This window comes from Apium graveolens, chromosome 9 (genome assembly GCF_009905375.1).
Source record: "Apium graveolens cultivar Ventura chromosome 9, ASM990537v1, whole genome shotgun sequence".
Taxonomy (NCBI): Eukaryota; Viridiplantae; Streptophyta; class Magnoliopsida; order Apiales; family Apiaceae; genus Apium; species Apium graveolens.
Genome location: NC_133655.1, coordinates 230,797,640 through 230,812,464, shown reverse-complemented (window position 1 = coordinate 230,812,464; position 14,825 = coordinate 230,797,640). Strand labels below are relative to the sequence as shown.

General features: G+C 36.6%; 1 non-coding gene across 1 annotated transcript; it reads right to left on the bottom strand.

The window, feature by feature from the left end:
* Nucleotides 1–14,347: 14,347 nt before the first annotated feature.
* LOC141688663 (small nucleolar RNA R71) lies at nucleotides 14,348–14,454 on the bottom strand. Its single transcript, XR_012562096.1, has one exon. It is a non-coding gene; the product is annotated as a small nucleolar RNA R71 (small nucleolar RNA).
* Nucleotides 14,455–14,825: the final 371 nt, after the last annotated feature.

Below are 14,825 nucleotides of genomic sequence, written 5' to 3'. Positions count from 1 at the left end.
CCCATTGTTTATGATAATCCAGAGATAAGAATCAAATCACGTGAATCTGGATATATGCATCTTGGGGACATAGGACGAAACATGGTAAGTACATCATTAGTACATGTGAGTGAAGATAAAATTACTGATAATAATCAAAATGTTGTGATTGATCCGAAACGGAAACGTGTTGATGAGCCTCTACAAGATGATACTTTTGTCATGGCACAGGCGCAATGAATAGTTGGTCACCAAGGAGATCTTTCAAAAAATGAGCAAATGGTGGGTCCTGGAATCCAGGCCTGCCAAGAACCATGAGTCTTATAGTATAGAACTGTCGTGGGCTGACCAAACCACGAACAGTTAGATTTCTGAATGAAATCAATAATCAATATCGGTCGGGTGCTATTTTCCTTATTGAGACGTTAGTAAAAAAAGAAAAGGTGGAAAAAATTTGAATGAAATTAGGTCTTTGTGGATGTTTTGTTGTGGATTCTCAAGGTCATGGGGGAGGAGTTGCTTTGATGTTGAGGAATGAGGGGGGCATAACTATACTCGGTAGTTGTAGAAATTACATATATTTTCAGGTTGTTCATGAGCAGTTGGGATGTTGGAGATACACAGGATATTATGGATTTTCAGAACGAGAAAAGCGATTCAATTCATGGAATATGATGTGAGAATTGGAAGGGATGTATCAGGTATCATGGTGTCTTATTGGCAATTTTAATGACATGACAACAGTGGAAGAAAAAATGAGGTGGAATTTGTCAACCAAGGCGATTAATTGAAGGTTTTACAGAGGCCATTAGAGATTGTGGGTTGGTTGATTTGGGTTATACTCGAGAATGTTTCACGTGGGAGAGAGCTCGTGGTACAAATCGGTGGGTTCAGGAATGACTTGATAGAGGTTTGGCTACGGTTGATTGGATAGAGATGTTTCCCCAGGCTGAAGTAAAAATTATGGAAGTCTCCACATCAGATCATAAACCACTGGTTTTACAATTAAATAAACAAGTATATATTCCGATACAGGGACGATTCCGATTTGAAAATATGTGGATTTCTGAACAACAGTGCAGGAGTATTATTCAAAACTGTTGGAGTAATTAGTATAGGTCTGACTTGATGATGAAAATAAGGCGTTGTTGTGCTTCTTTGGAGGAATGGAGAGGTGGATTGTTAAAGGATTTGAAGATGAAAATTGCAAATTATCGTAAGGATATGCGAAAATATAGATAACGAAAAGATCCTACTGGGGTACGATTATATGCTGAGGCTCGATGGCATTTTCTTAAACTTCTTGAAAAAAGGAGATCTTTTGGAGACATCGGGCTAAACAGTTTTGGTTGTGTGATGGAGATAAAAATACGAGATTCTTTCATAAGTTTGCCTCCACAAGAAAAGAGCATAATCGTATTAGACGACTGAAGGATGAAAATGATGTTTGGTGAGAGAGTGAGGTAGATATTCAACAGATTATTACTCGGTATTTCGAGGATTTATTTCTTAGCCAAAATGGAGATAAAAGAATGCTTGAGCGAATTAATTTTAATACCAGAATAACAAAGCACTACTCTAATGAGTTATATTACAGAAGAGGAAGTCAAATCTGTTGTTTTCTCCATGCACCCTAACAAATCTCCAAGTATCGATGGGTAAAATCCTGCTTTTTACCAGTCATATTAGGATATAGTTGGGTGGAATGTTATCAAATTTTGTTAAAACTATTTTGATACGGGGGAACTACCAGACAATATTAATCGAACTCTTGTTTGTTTAATTCCGAAGGTAAAGCAACCAAAAATTGTTTATGACTTGAGGCCAATTTCTTTATGTAATGTATTTATGAGAATTCTCTCGAAGATCATGGCTAATAGAATGAAATCAACATTAAATTCTATCATCTCGGTGAATCAGAGTGCTTTCATTGAGGGAAAAATTCTTACTGACAATGCGTTGATAGCCTTTGAACTCAATCATTACATTCAAAGGAAAACACAAGGGATTGTGGGAGTGGTTGGATTTAAAGTTGATGTTTCGAAAACATATGACATATTGGAGTGGGTGTATATTTGGTGGATGTTGCAGAAATTTGTGTTTACTCATGTTTGGATTACTCGTGTTATGCACTATGTTCATACAGTGTCTTACACTTTTATCAGAGATGGACAAATATTTGGACATATGATACCACAACGAGGAGTACGCCAGGGCGATCCTATATCGCCATATTTGTACATTATTTGTGCTGAAGGGTTAACTGGTATACTCAAATGATATGAAATCACTGGTTTGATTCATTGATATAAAATCGCAAAGAATGCTCCTACTGTGTTGCATCTTTTATTTGCCGATGACTGTTATTTCTTTATACGTGCATCAACTATGGAATCACAAATGCTCAAAGATGTTTTGCATAAATATGAGCGTTTATCTGGTCAGGTAGTGAATTATACTAAATCTGAGATAATGTTCAGTCCAAATACAAGGGAGGATAGTAGATTAACGATTTGCAATATCCTGGGTGTTTGTGAAGTGGAGAAACCTGGAAAATACCTAGGTATGCCAATGTCTATGGGTCACAATAAAGTTGAAGTTTTTGGATTTGTACAAGATCGATTGAAACAAAAACTCCAATCTTGGTATAATAAAGATTTATCAAAGTAAGGTAAGGTGACATTGTTGATGTCTTTAACACAAACTGTGACAGCCTCAACCCCGGGGTCAGGGGCTAACGTCACTAAAATATAACAAACCACGAATATAACTACTATTAAACAATATTATATAAACACAAGTCCAAACCAAGATCTGATACAGGTTCAAGTATTATTTAGGTTACAATATTACAACTAGTTTATTCCACAACCCGACACTCTAACTTATTACAACAACTCATCAGACCTCATGGTATGATACAAACTACCTCAGAGGAGCCGGGACCGGAGGGGGCTGACACCCTATTCTTCCATGGTCTGACTGGTCTTCTAGACATCTGCAATATATAAATACAAAACAAGCTGCAAGGATGAGCAGTCAATTGCTCAACAGTACCACTATATGAATAACGAGTAAAACAGTATATATAAAAACAATATAGGAACAGAAATCATAACTCGTTTACGAAAACAAGTAAAACAGGTATAAACTGGATATCAACAACTAGCATGCTCTATTAAAACGTATCATCAGTTGTGTGTTGTGTGAATACTAGAGTCCAATTTTAGCATGCTATTTTCATTTATAAATCCACTATTCCATTACATGAAACACAAAATCATCTGTTCCGTTATGGGAACCACTAAACCAAAATCAGATATATATAATTAGACGAATCCTAGGGACAGCTGATCAGTCTATCCCACCATAAACCTGTTCCGGAACTCAGAGACTAGCTAGGTCTCTGTCACGCTGGACTAGGCGGTTTAAATAGGGCGCGCAACCGACTTAGCCTCTTACGCAAACCCGTTGGGTCGTTATGGGCCTCTTACGCAATCATCCAATATCTGATCCGTTTTATCCAATTTCCAAAATCAATTATACCTATATCTTTTAAGCTATTATATCACAACACACTTTCCAAAACCTTTCCAATTTTTAATCACAATTTAGAGATAGGCATTTTCAGAAGTCACTTTTTCCCCAAAACGTAAGTTAATAAAACATATTTAAACACAAGGGATACATAACTTAAAACGTTCTGTTCCAGTACGTAAATTAAATCAACAATTATTCATATATACTGAACTGTAAGAGATTTGTTCAGGGGTACTTGCCTTGTGAAGCTTTACACTAACACTGGCTTGACTCTAAACCGACTTTAACTACTGGGTCCTTTGACTTGAACCTACGGAATCGAAATAACCTAGGTTAGACGACCAGTTACGCTTGACATAACCTCTCCAGACAATTACCCAACTTTAATGATTCCCGACTTGTACATATTCGTATAATATTGTACACACAATAATTGTACACGTAACAATTAGGGTTCAATTTATATTTTCTTTAGATAGATATACTCGATTCGTATTTAAAAGTAATTTTCAGAAAATTTGGACAACGACTCCACTATTTATAGACCTACCAGTCGAAACATCAATCGACGTCAATTCCCAACAAATCAAATTCACAATTTATAATCCACTATGACTCATCACGCGAAAAGTTATTTACATTTCGAAAATAATTTATACGAATCATTTTATTTATTTAAAATATTTAGGACTCAGATAAAAATCATCACCGTACACCGTTGACTCACCGAAGTTCATCGTTAACGGCGGTAAAATTCTTCGGTGCCCGATAAATTCAGGTTTCCATAGGAATTCCACCGCTTACATAAAATTCCTGCACTAAAATGTTAATATCACGAATACTTAATCAAATAATTTCTGCATATCAAAGGAATTAAACATTAGTAAAAATAGTAAATCAATTCGGCAACACAGACTGCACAATACACACACACTCGCGCGTGTAAGTCACGCGCCACCAGAATCAACAATCGAACAGGCAACACAAACAGGGAACAAAGAAATCACTGAACACAACTCGAACATATGCATACTAATCCATATATATATATAAGCATGCACAGCAATAAAACCAAGAAACTCGCCGGAATCACCGGCCGGAAACTCACCGGAAATGGTGGGAAAATGGGAGAACAGAAGCGGAGAAGAAATGGGAGTGAGGAGGGAGAGATTAGAGAGATGAGGGAGGTGGAGAAAGAGAGAGACAATCGAAGAAACGAAACAGAGAGAGAGATGATTTGATTGTTTACACTGCAGCATGTGTGTAAGGCATATGTCATAGCCTATTTGTTTATTCGAGGATTCAACTCAATTCAAATAAGAATGTAACAAGTAAATAGTGGATCTACCGTCAAAGAGATCTCGCAAAGTAACATCTGTCAAAGGATTCAGAAACAATGTTCATCTACAGACTTGAGGAATTACTTCACTGGAAGAAGCTCAAGAAATTGATCAAGCCTCAGTGATATAAATCAAGATTGTGGATTTAATCAAGTGACAGAGATCTTGTTAGGGTATCAAAGAATTACAGGGATTTAATCTGAAGAAAATCAATTATCAAAGTCAAGACATGAAGAAACGTCACAGAAGTTAGTCACTCATGAACCAGACAGTACATCGAGTGTCAACATTGAAGTGGTGGAATTGATTCATAATTTTTAGTGATTTTCAGAAGAATGGTTGATGTTCAAGAGTAGTATTAATACTCTATTAATTAATTAAGTCATATAATTTAATTAAGAAAATAAATTATATCTGCAAAGATTAATTTATTTATTAATTGAATTAATTAATTATTTAATTCTGAATTAATATTAGGAATTTTCAGAATTGATTTTGAATTTATATTCAATATTAATTCAGCATGACAATCAAATGAACTGGTATGACAATCTGATTGTCATACCGAAAGTCATGCCAGTTCAAAAGGATTGTCATACCGAAATTTCTACCAGCCTTGGAATTGTCTTGCTAGTTCAACAGATTGTCATGCTAGTTCAATCAATTGTCTTGCAGATAGTATTGCCAGTTCAATCAATTGTATTGCCGATAGTCTTGCCAGTTCATTCAATTGTCTTGCCGATTGTCTTGCCAGTTCAAGTGGATTCTGTTGATTTATTTAAAGACAGAAGCAGCAGATCATTCATCTAATAATTGAATATCTTCAACAACTCAAGAACAGAAGCAGCCGCCCAAAACTTTTCATTTCATCTGCAACTTCAAGACCATCAATTTCTAGTTATTAAAGTTAAATCCAAACCACTAGAAATCATTCTCTTGTTCTTGTGTAACTATTTAGCGGATCAAAATCCCTAGAACTTAATCTCAAATTGCTTTTAGCATATGATCTTTTTATTACAAAAATAGAAAAAGTTCATGTCAAATTTATTCTAAATTTGTGATAATCAATTTGAGATTAATCCCTTGTAATCGATACCATTGTTGTAACACCTTTCAAGTTTAATAATATTTTTATTTAACTTGAATTTTGTTTCACTTTTTTATTCTGCATTATATTCGATTAAACTGTATAGTTTGTATTCAACCCCCCCTTCTACAAACATATTGGGACCTAACAATTGGTATCAGAGCCTTCTAATTAACGAACAAATCAAGATCCTAGATTTTTATGATTTTTTCAATTCCTTGAATTTTTATTTCTTCAAAAATTCATAATGACTTCACAAAAAGTTGGAACCGTTAAAATTCCACTATTCGATAAAGAGAATTATATCATGTGGAAGAAGAAGATGTTTTTGTTTTTACAAGTTGCAAATCCCAAATATCTGAATGTGTTAAAGAATGGTCCAAAAATTCCGATAGTTATTGAACCAGAGGTTATAGAAGATGGTGTTGTAATTACCAAAGCTAGAACCTATTCAAAAGAGCCTGAGGATTTTACTCTTGCTGAAAAGGAAGAAGCCTCCTTGGATGTCAGCCTTCAATTAATTTTAGTTGATTCCCTTGATCCCTTGATGAACAGACATGTGATGAACTATAAAAATTCCAAACACATATGGGAAACTATTGAGGTCATTAATGAAGGCACAGAGGAAGTTAGGGAGAACAAGTTAGAGATCCTAACCTCTGAGTATGAACATTTTAAATCCAATCCAGGAGAAGGAATTACTGAAGTGTTTAAGAGGTACAATGCATTGATCAACAACCTGAACATAAATGGAAAATATTATTCATTCAGGGAGATCAACAAAAAGTTCCTTTTAACACTGCCAACTCATCTTGAACATAGAATCACTGCTATAAGAGAAGCAAGAGATCTGAGTGAGATTTCTTTGGAGAGGCTCTATGGTGTGTTAAAAACCTATGAGTTGGAGCAGATTCAGCAGAAGGAAGTCTACGGGAAAGGTGGAGTGGTCAGCACGTCTACTGCTCTAGTAGCTGAAGGTCAACAACAACAACAACAACAACAACAATCTCAACAGTTAGAGAGAATGGTACAGTCTTCGAAGGCTGAGGAAAATGTGATAGTAGCAGAATATGATCCTCCTACTACAAATCAATCAGGTGATGATTTTTACTCCTTGGAAGAGCTGGAGCAATTGGAAGATGAGTCAATGGCCCAGATTGTCAAGAGATTCTCCAATGTCAGATTCAAGAGGAATCCCAAGTTCAAGTACAAGTCCAACTACAAAAAATTCCAGAAAGGTGGATCTTCATCCTCTAACACCAACAGTGGTGGATACAAAACAGGGATGGTTGATTGGAGCACCATTTGATGCTATAACTGCAATGAGTTGGGACAGTTTTCCACAGAATGCAGGAAGCCAAAGCAAGTCAGGAAGAACTCTTATGATTCAAATCAGAAGAGTAACTCTGAAAGGGCTTATCTGGTAAAGGGAAGAAGCTGAGATGATACTAATAGTGAAGATGAAGAAGATGAGCATCTTGCTCTTATGGCTATTGATGGAAATACTTCATCGTCAAGAAAAGAGGTAAAATTTACTGATGCTGAATTTAGTTTATCATCTAGGAGGTTCCTTAGATTGTGCTCGTCGTGATAATGAACTGTTAAGTCAACAGATCAAAGACCTTGAGAAAGAGGTCAATGAATTAAGACTTGTGCACATTAATCAAGACAAGTTAAAAGAACAAGTATCTTTTCTAGAGAATAGAGTTAACTGTTATAGACAACTCAGAACTATTCTCAAAGACAAGATCACCGGTCTTGAGACTAAGGTTAAAGCTTACTTTAATTCTTGTTCGAAGGCTAAAAAGTTCTACAGTAAGCAAGCTATTAATCAAACATCTGGAATATGTTTTGATTACAATGTTGCTATTGGAGAATTAGGCATAAACTCCCCTGCTCATGTTTGTTTTAAAGGTAGGGAAGTACCACATGTGCTTAAGGGTGTTGATAAACCCCTCTATAAAAAATCAATTGTTGAACCATTTGATGGGACCTCTGTTATTCAAGAAGAAATACGTGCTGAAGATCTTGCTAATGAGAAGGTTGTTTTTAAGTCAAGTGTGTCGAAAGTTCCAGTCAAAGTTGTGAAAGCAACTGAGACTAACTCAGACACACATGAGTTGGATAACAAAAATTTCATGTCTACCATGCATAATTTGCCTGTTGTTAATCCCTCTCATAAAGTATGTGGTGTTCCTGATTGTATGTCTTGTGATTTTAATTTGATGTATGCTTATTTTAATGGTAAGCATGTTTCTAGTGATAAGACTACTCCTCGTCATCATGTGAATAATAGGAAGCATCATAGGTCTAAGACTACTAGTCCTTCTAAGGCTAGAAAGGAGACATTTATGCCTAAGCCTAAACAGAAATTTGTTAAGGCTATATACAAGGTCAAATGTCCAGTCATTGAGAAAGTTGAGAATATAAAAATTAAGAATGTTGTTTTGCCTGACAAAGGCCAATTCTACAAGTATGTCGGACCCAACCAAGCTTGGGTTCCGAAGAAGGTCTAATCCATTTGTAGTGCAGGGCAGTAAACAGGTGGAACCGGTAGTGTGGATTCTTGACAGCGGATCGTCAAGATATATGACCGGAGATAGAGCCCTGCTATCAAATGTGGTTGAGAAAGTTGGCCCAATGATTACCTTTGGAGATAACAACAAAGGTATAACTGAGGGATATGGCTGTTTGCAAGCTGGTAATGTTATCATTGAACCTGTAAATATTTTCTGTATTTTTGCTATATTAATATATATTTTTATTTGTATTTTCTGTAATTGTAAATATTGTTTGAGTTAGTACAGTTGTTAGGAGTTAACAATTGTATGTTATATGAAATTGAATGCTGATATCTTTTTGATAGATAATTGGTATTTAATTCATTGATATCTTATGTTAATATTTTAAATAGTATGCAACATAATTATTGGTATTTTAAGTACTTGACAAGTATCGGTCAATGATATATTGTTAATATTATGTTGCAGATAATTGTGAGCTTATGACATGAATGAGAATTACTTAGACTTTACCCTAAGTGATCAATGCTTTAACAAAAACTCATTCATATTGAAAGACAAAATCTCTCAAACTTCTTTCTACATTAGTGATTTCTTATTTCATTTAAAATCTTTTGAAATCACTTTTGTACATCATTTCTCTCAAAAGATTAAATGTATAATTTTCATTCATTATAGATCTTAAGTACATTTTATCTCTATATTGCCATATGTTCTGTGATACAGGTTCAGTCTCCAATGGCTTTCTTTCATTGACAGTCATGAGGTTGAAAACCCACAACCTATTTGCTTCAAAACTTCAAATGGCCCTAACGCATTATGATTATGCTGCAATTGTGGCAGTAACGCTATCTCGTACGCGACCTTCCCTATTTGCTTCAAAACTTCAAATGGCCCTATATATCTTGGGCTGAGCTTACCTTTCTGTCCAAATCGAACTAACCCTTTCCAAGGCGATACCTTCAACAATACCAATGACCCTAACTCAAAATTCATATCCTTCCGATGTAAATCTGTATACTTCCTCTGTCTATCCTGGGCGGCTTGCAACCTTTTTCGAATCAATGCTACTGCATCTTTAGTTTGTTGCACTAACTCAGGTCCTAACACTCTCTTTTCGCCTACTTCGTCCCAATACAATGGTGATCTGCATTTACGTCCATATAAAGCTTCATAAGGTGGCATTCCGATGCTAGCATGATAGCTGTTGTTATAAGAAAACTCAATCAATGGTAGATGATCATCCCAGTTTCTCTTGAAATCCAAAGCACAAACCCTTAACATATCTTCTATTGTCTGAATCGTTCTCTCACTTTGGCCATCTATCTGAGGATGATAAGCAGTGCTCATGTTTAACTTAGTTCCCAAACACTCTTGAAACTTAGTCCAAAATCTTGAGTTGAATCTTGGGTCTCGGTCTGATACGATGGACACGGGAACTCCATGCTTGGTTACTATTTCATCCAGATACATTTTAACTAACTTTTCCAAAGAATATCTCTCGTTGATAGGGAGGAAATGTGCTGACTTGATCAATCTGTCAATGATTACCCAAATAGTGTCATGATTCGACTTCGTCTTTGGTAATCCTACTACGAAATCCATTGCAATCTCTTCCCATTTCCACTGTGGAATCTCCAAGGGCTGTAACAATCCACTTGGCCTTTGATGTTCTGCCTTTACCGTCTGACACACGTAACATTTGTTGACCCAATTTGCAATCTCCTTCTTCATTCCTGGCCACCAGAAGTTTTTCTTTAAGTCTTGATACATTTTGGTACTCCCCGGGTGAATAGAGAACCTAGAATTATGAGCTTCTCAAAAATCTCATTCTTCAATTCAATCACATTGGGAATCCATATTCTTGAAGAAAACCTGAACATACATTTGTTATCCTTTTGAGTACAAACTTCTTCTCCCGTCAAATTATCCAATCCTTTATTCATAACTTCCTCTTGATACTTTCTTATTCTTTCCATCGATTCTGGCTAAAAAGTGATTTCATATAATTGCTCTTTGTTACCTTCTAACCCTTGTACTTCAATTTCCAGCTTTTGCAATTCCCTAGCGAGTCCTTCAAAAACTTTAATCTCATTCAATCTTTCTTTCCTGCTTAAGGCATCTGCTACCACATTGGATTTGCCCGAATGATAGTTGATGGAACAATCGTAATCCTTGATCAGCTCTAACCATCTTCGTTGTTTCATGTTTAAGTCCTTCTGGGTGAATAGATACTTTAAGCTTTTATGATCCGTATAGATGTCGCACTTCTCTCCATACAAGTAATGCCTCCACAGCTTCAATGCAAATACTATTGCTGCTAATTCCAAATCATGCAGTGGGTATTTCTGCTCATGGGGTTTTAATTTCCTGGACGCATAAGCAATAACTTTATCATGTTGCATTAACACACAACCTAAACCTTTCAGAGAAGCGTCACTATAGATCACGAAATTCCTTGTTTTATCTGGTAATGCTAACACAAGTGCTATCAATAATCTCTTTTTCAACTCCTGGAAATTTTCTTCACATTTCTCGGTCCAAACAAACCTCTCATTTTTCCTGGTCATCTTAGTCAATGGAGTTGCAATCTTGGCAACGTCCTTCACAAATCTTCGGTAGTAGCCTGCTAGTCTAAAAAAACTTTTAACTTATGTCGGAGACTTCAGCTGTTCCCATCTGGATACGGCTTCAATCTTCCCGGGATCCACTTTAATACCATCCTTACCCACTATATGACCCAAAAACTGAACTTCATCCAACCAAAATTCACATTTCAAAAACTTAGCGTGCAACTGCTTTTCTCTCAGCCTTTGCAGAGCAATCCTTAGGTGTTCAGCATGGTCGTCTTTGGTCTTCGAATAGATGAGGATGTCATCAATAAATACAATAACAAACTTATCCAAGTACTCCTTATACACCCGGTTCATTAAATCCATAAAAGCTGTTAGTGCATTAGTCAATCCAAATGATATCACTAAGAACTCGTAATGGCCATACATGTTTCTAAATGTAGTCTTCGGTATATCTTCAGGCTTAATTTTCAGTTGGTAATAACCCGATCTTAAGTCAATCTTTGAGAAACAACATGCTCCTTTAAGTTAATCAAACAAGTCATCAACCCTGGGTAGGGGATACTTATTCTTAATGATTAACTTATTTAGTTCCCGATAATCAATACACAATATCATACTTCCATCTTTCTTTTTCACAAATAACACTGGTGCGCCCACGGGGATACACTTGGTCTAATTGCCCCTTTATCCAAAAGTTCCTGAAGTTGTTTAGCTAGTTCCTTCATTTCTACTGGGGCCATGCGATAAGGAGCCTTTGAAACTGGTTCTGCTCCTGGAATTAGGTCGATGGAGAACTCAATCTCACGATCGGGTGGTAATCCTGGCAACTCGTCTGGAAAAACATCAGAAAATTCACTAACTATTGGAATCTCATCCAAACTAGGTGTCTTTTTCTCAATGTCCACAATATGGGCTAAGTACGCCTCACATCCTTATCTCAACAGTTTTCTTGCTTTCAGAATCGAGAGAAATTTCTTTTCCTGTTTCTGTCCTTGGTAAGTTATCCTGACATTATCTTCTGTATACATCAAAATTTTCTTTTTCTTACAATCAATGTTTGCTTTATGCTGGGACAACCAATCCATTCCAAGAATCACATCAAATTCTCCTAACACAAAGGGTATTAGGTCCACTGAAAAGGTTTGCCCGCAGATTTCTAATTGACACCCAGGGCAAAATTGGCTTACTGAAACTTTATCCTGACTGGCTGTTGAGTGGCATTTATGACACTCTATAATGCTCTAATAAGCTTTGGATTGATGCATTTGTACTCAAGTTTTTAAGTGTTTTCTAGTGTTTTTGCATTTTAGGCATTAATCTATGAATCAGGTGAATTAACATTGTTTTGGTGCTAATATGGTGTCTAGGTGGTGTTGGAATAAAAGCTCGTTAAAAGCCGGCTGGAAGCTGCAAGATAAATGAAAAGAAAAGAAGGTGTTTCTGGCAAAAGCCCAGCGCGCCCGCGCTGATCAAGCGCGCGCCCGCGCCGAAGTACAGCAAGCTAGCGCGCCCGTGGTGATGAAGCGCACGACCGCGCTGTGTCGGGATAATAAAATCCTGATTCTATTGCAATTCTATTTTTTGGACTCTTGGGTTGATTGGACTGCTATATATTGATAACTCAAGATCGTTTTTTAAGAAGGAGACTAACCAGAGCACAAGGAGAAGACGATAAGAGACCTATAGCACAATTTAACAAAGGCGAAGACAATCTAGTTTATTCTTGTGAATCTCTGTTTTAAGTTATAATCTTGGATGCTTGTTTCTTGTTTTGTTGAACCTATACTCTTGTTTGTACTTGGTTTTAATTATTCATTATAAAGACTACGTTTGATATACCATGCTTTCATCGGAACCTACATTGATGATGAGTCCGATTATGGGCTAATCATTATCGCGGGGTTCTAGCGGATTTCTATAGTTAAATTGTTTAATGCCTTAGCATCTGGTGATTGTATGATATCCTAGTATTGGTTGTGCGTATTCGTCTTATGAGCGTTGCGAACTTATAAGATAGTGTGTTAATTCTTAATGAAGCGAAAGTGAATTTAAGGATTTAGAACTTGCCATGCTAGCATAGGTTCATGTATTTGATATGCATGATTCATAGGTAATTTTAACCATTTTACTTGCCCTATGTAATCAAGATAGATAACTTGTGCTTAAACCGTTATGTTGTCAAATTCTATAGACATATAGGGTCTCAATATAATTGGTGTCTATTCAGCTTCTATCTCTTTTGTGGATGTCTGGTAGTATGGTACTAGTGCAACGAAAGTTGGCGTTTATCAGTTTCGTGTTGTCTGATTAGTGTCATCGCCATTACATGTTAAGGTTGAGAACAATAAGGCTATTGAATGAAGTATCTAATGAAGTTAAAATCCCATGTCTGTCATATATATTAATTCAGTTAATCTTATTCTCTTAATTATAATTGTTAGTTTAATTCTTAGTTATAAATAAACTCAATTTGTTATTGTCTTAGCATTGAATAATAACCATACATTGTTGCTTAAGTACGTGAATTAATTAGTTAACCGATACAGTCTCTGTGGGAACGAACTAGAAAAGATTCTATACTACTTGCAAACTCGTATACTTGGGTGTATTATTAGCGCGTGTTTAGCGACTAACAAGTTTTTGGCGCCGCTGCCGGGGACTACAGTGTTAATTGATAGTTTATATGCTTTTCATCAGTGGTCGTTAAAGTTCATTGACTCGGACATTGTTACTTATCTATTCCTTATTTTATTTCAGGTGCTCTAGCGAGTGTATATGCATACGCGTTCGCGTACTCATAAGAGAACACTGGATAAAGCCGAGGAAGAACTTGTGGTAGTTCGAAGAGAAGTCTTTGAAGAAGAAGAGAAGGTAGAAGAAAAAGAAAAAGTTGAAGAACCAGTGGTTGTAGTGATGGGAGATCAAGCAGAAAATCCTAAGGCTTTGATGGACTATTCTCATCCTAAGATCAATGACATTCAGTCAAGCATCATCAGACCAGCCATCTCGGCTAACACTTTTGATATCAAAGCAGGCACGATTCAGATGATACAGAACTCAGTTCAGTATGAGGGTTCTCCTACTGAAGACCCCAACATGCACATCAGGGATTTTATCGAGATCTGCGATACTTTCAAGTTTAACGGTGTGACTGAGGATGGTATCAAGCTGCAACTCTTCCCATTCTCTCTTAGGGACAAAGCTAAGTGTTGGTTATATTCTCTACCACCATGGTCTATCACTAAATGGGAAGATCTTGCTCAAAAGTTTCTCAATAAATTCTTCCCTATGGCGAAGACTGCAGCAATCAGGAATGCTCTTACTCAGTTTGCTCAACAAACTGGAGAATCTCTGTGTGAGGCTAGGGATCGATATAAGGAGATGTTAAGGAAGTGCCCACACTATGGCATGCCTGATTGGATGATTATCAACTGTTTCTACAATGGATTGGGTACTACGTCTAGACCCATGCTTGATGCAGCATCAGGAGGAGCCCTATGGGCTAAAAGCTACGATGAAGCTTATGAACTGATCGAACTGATGTTGTGAATGAATATCAGAATCCTTCCCAGAGACTGACTCAGGGAAAAGTAGCAGGAATTCTGGAGTTAGATGCAGCAACGGTTATAGCTTCCCAACTTAAGGCTTTGATGATGAAGGTGGACTCTTTGGCTACTTATGGAGTTAATCAAATCACCAGTGTATGTGAACTTTGTGCTGGTACCCATGAGACTGATTAGTGTGCAATTTCTAGTGAATTAGCTTAGTTCGTGAGCAACTT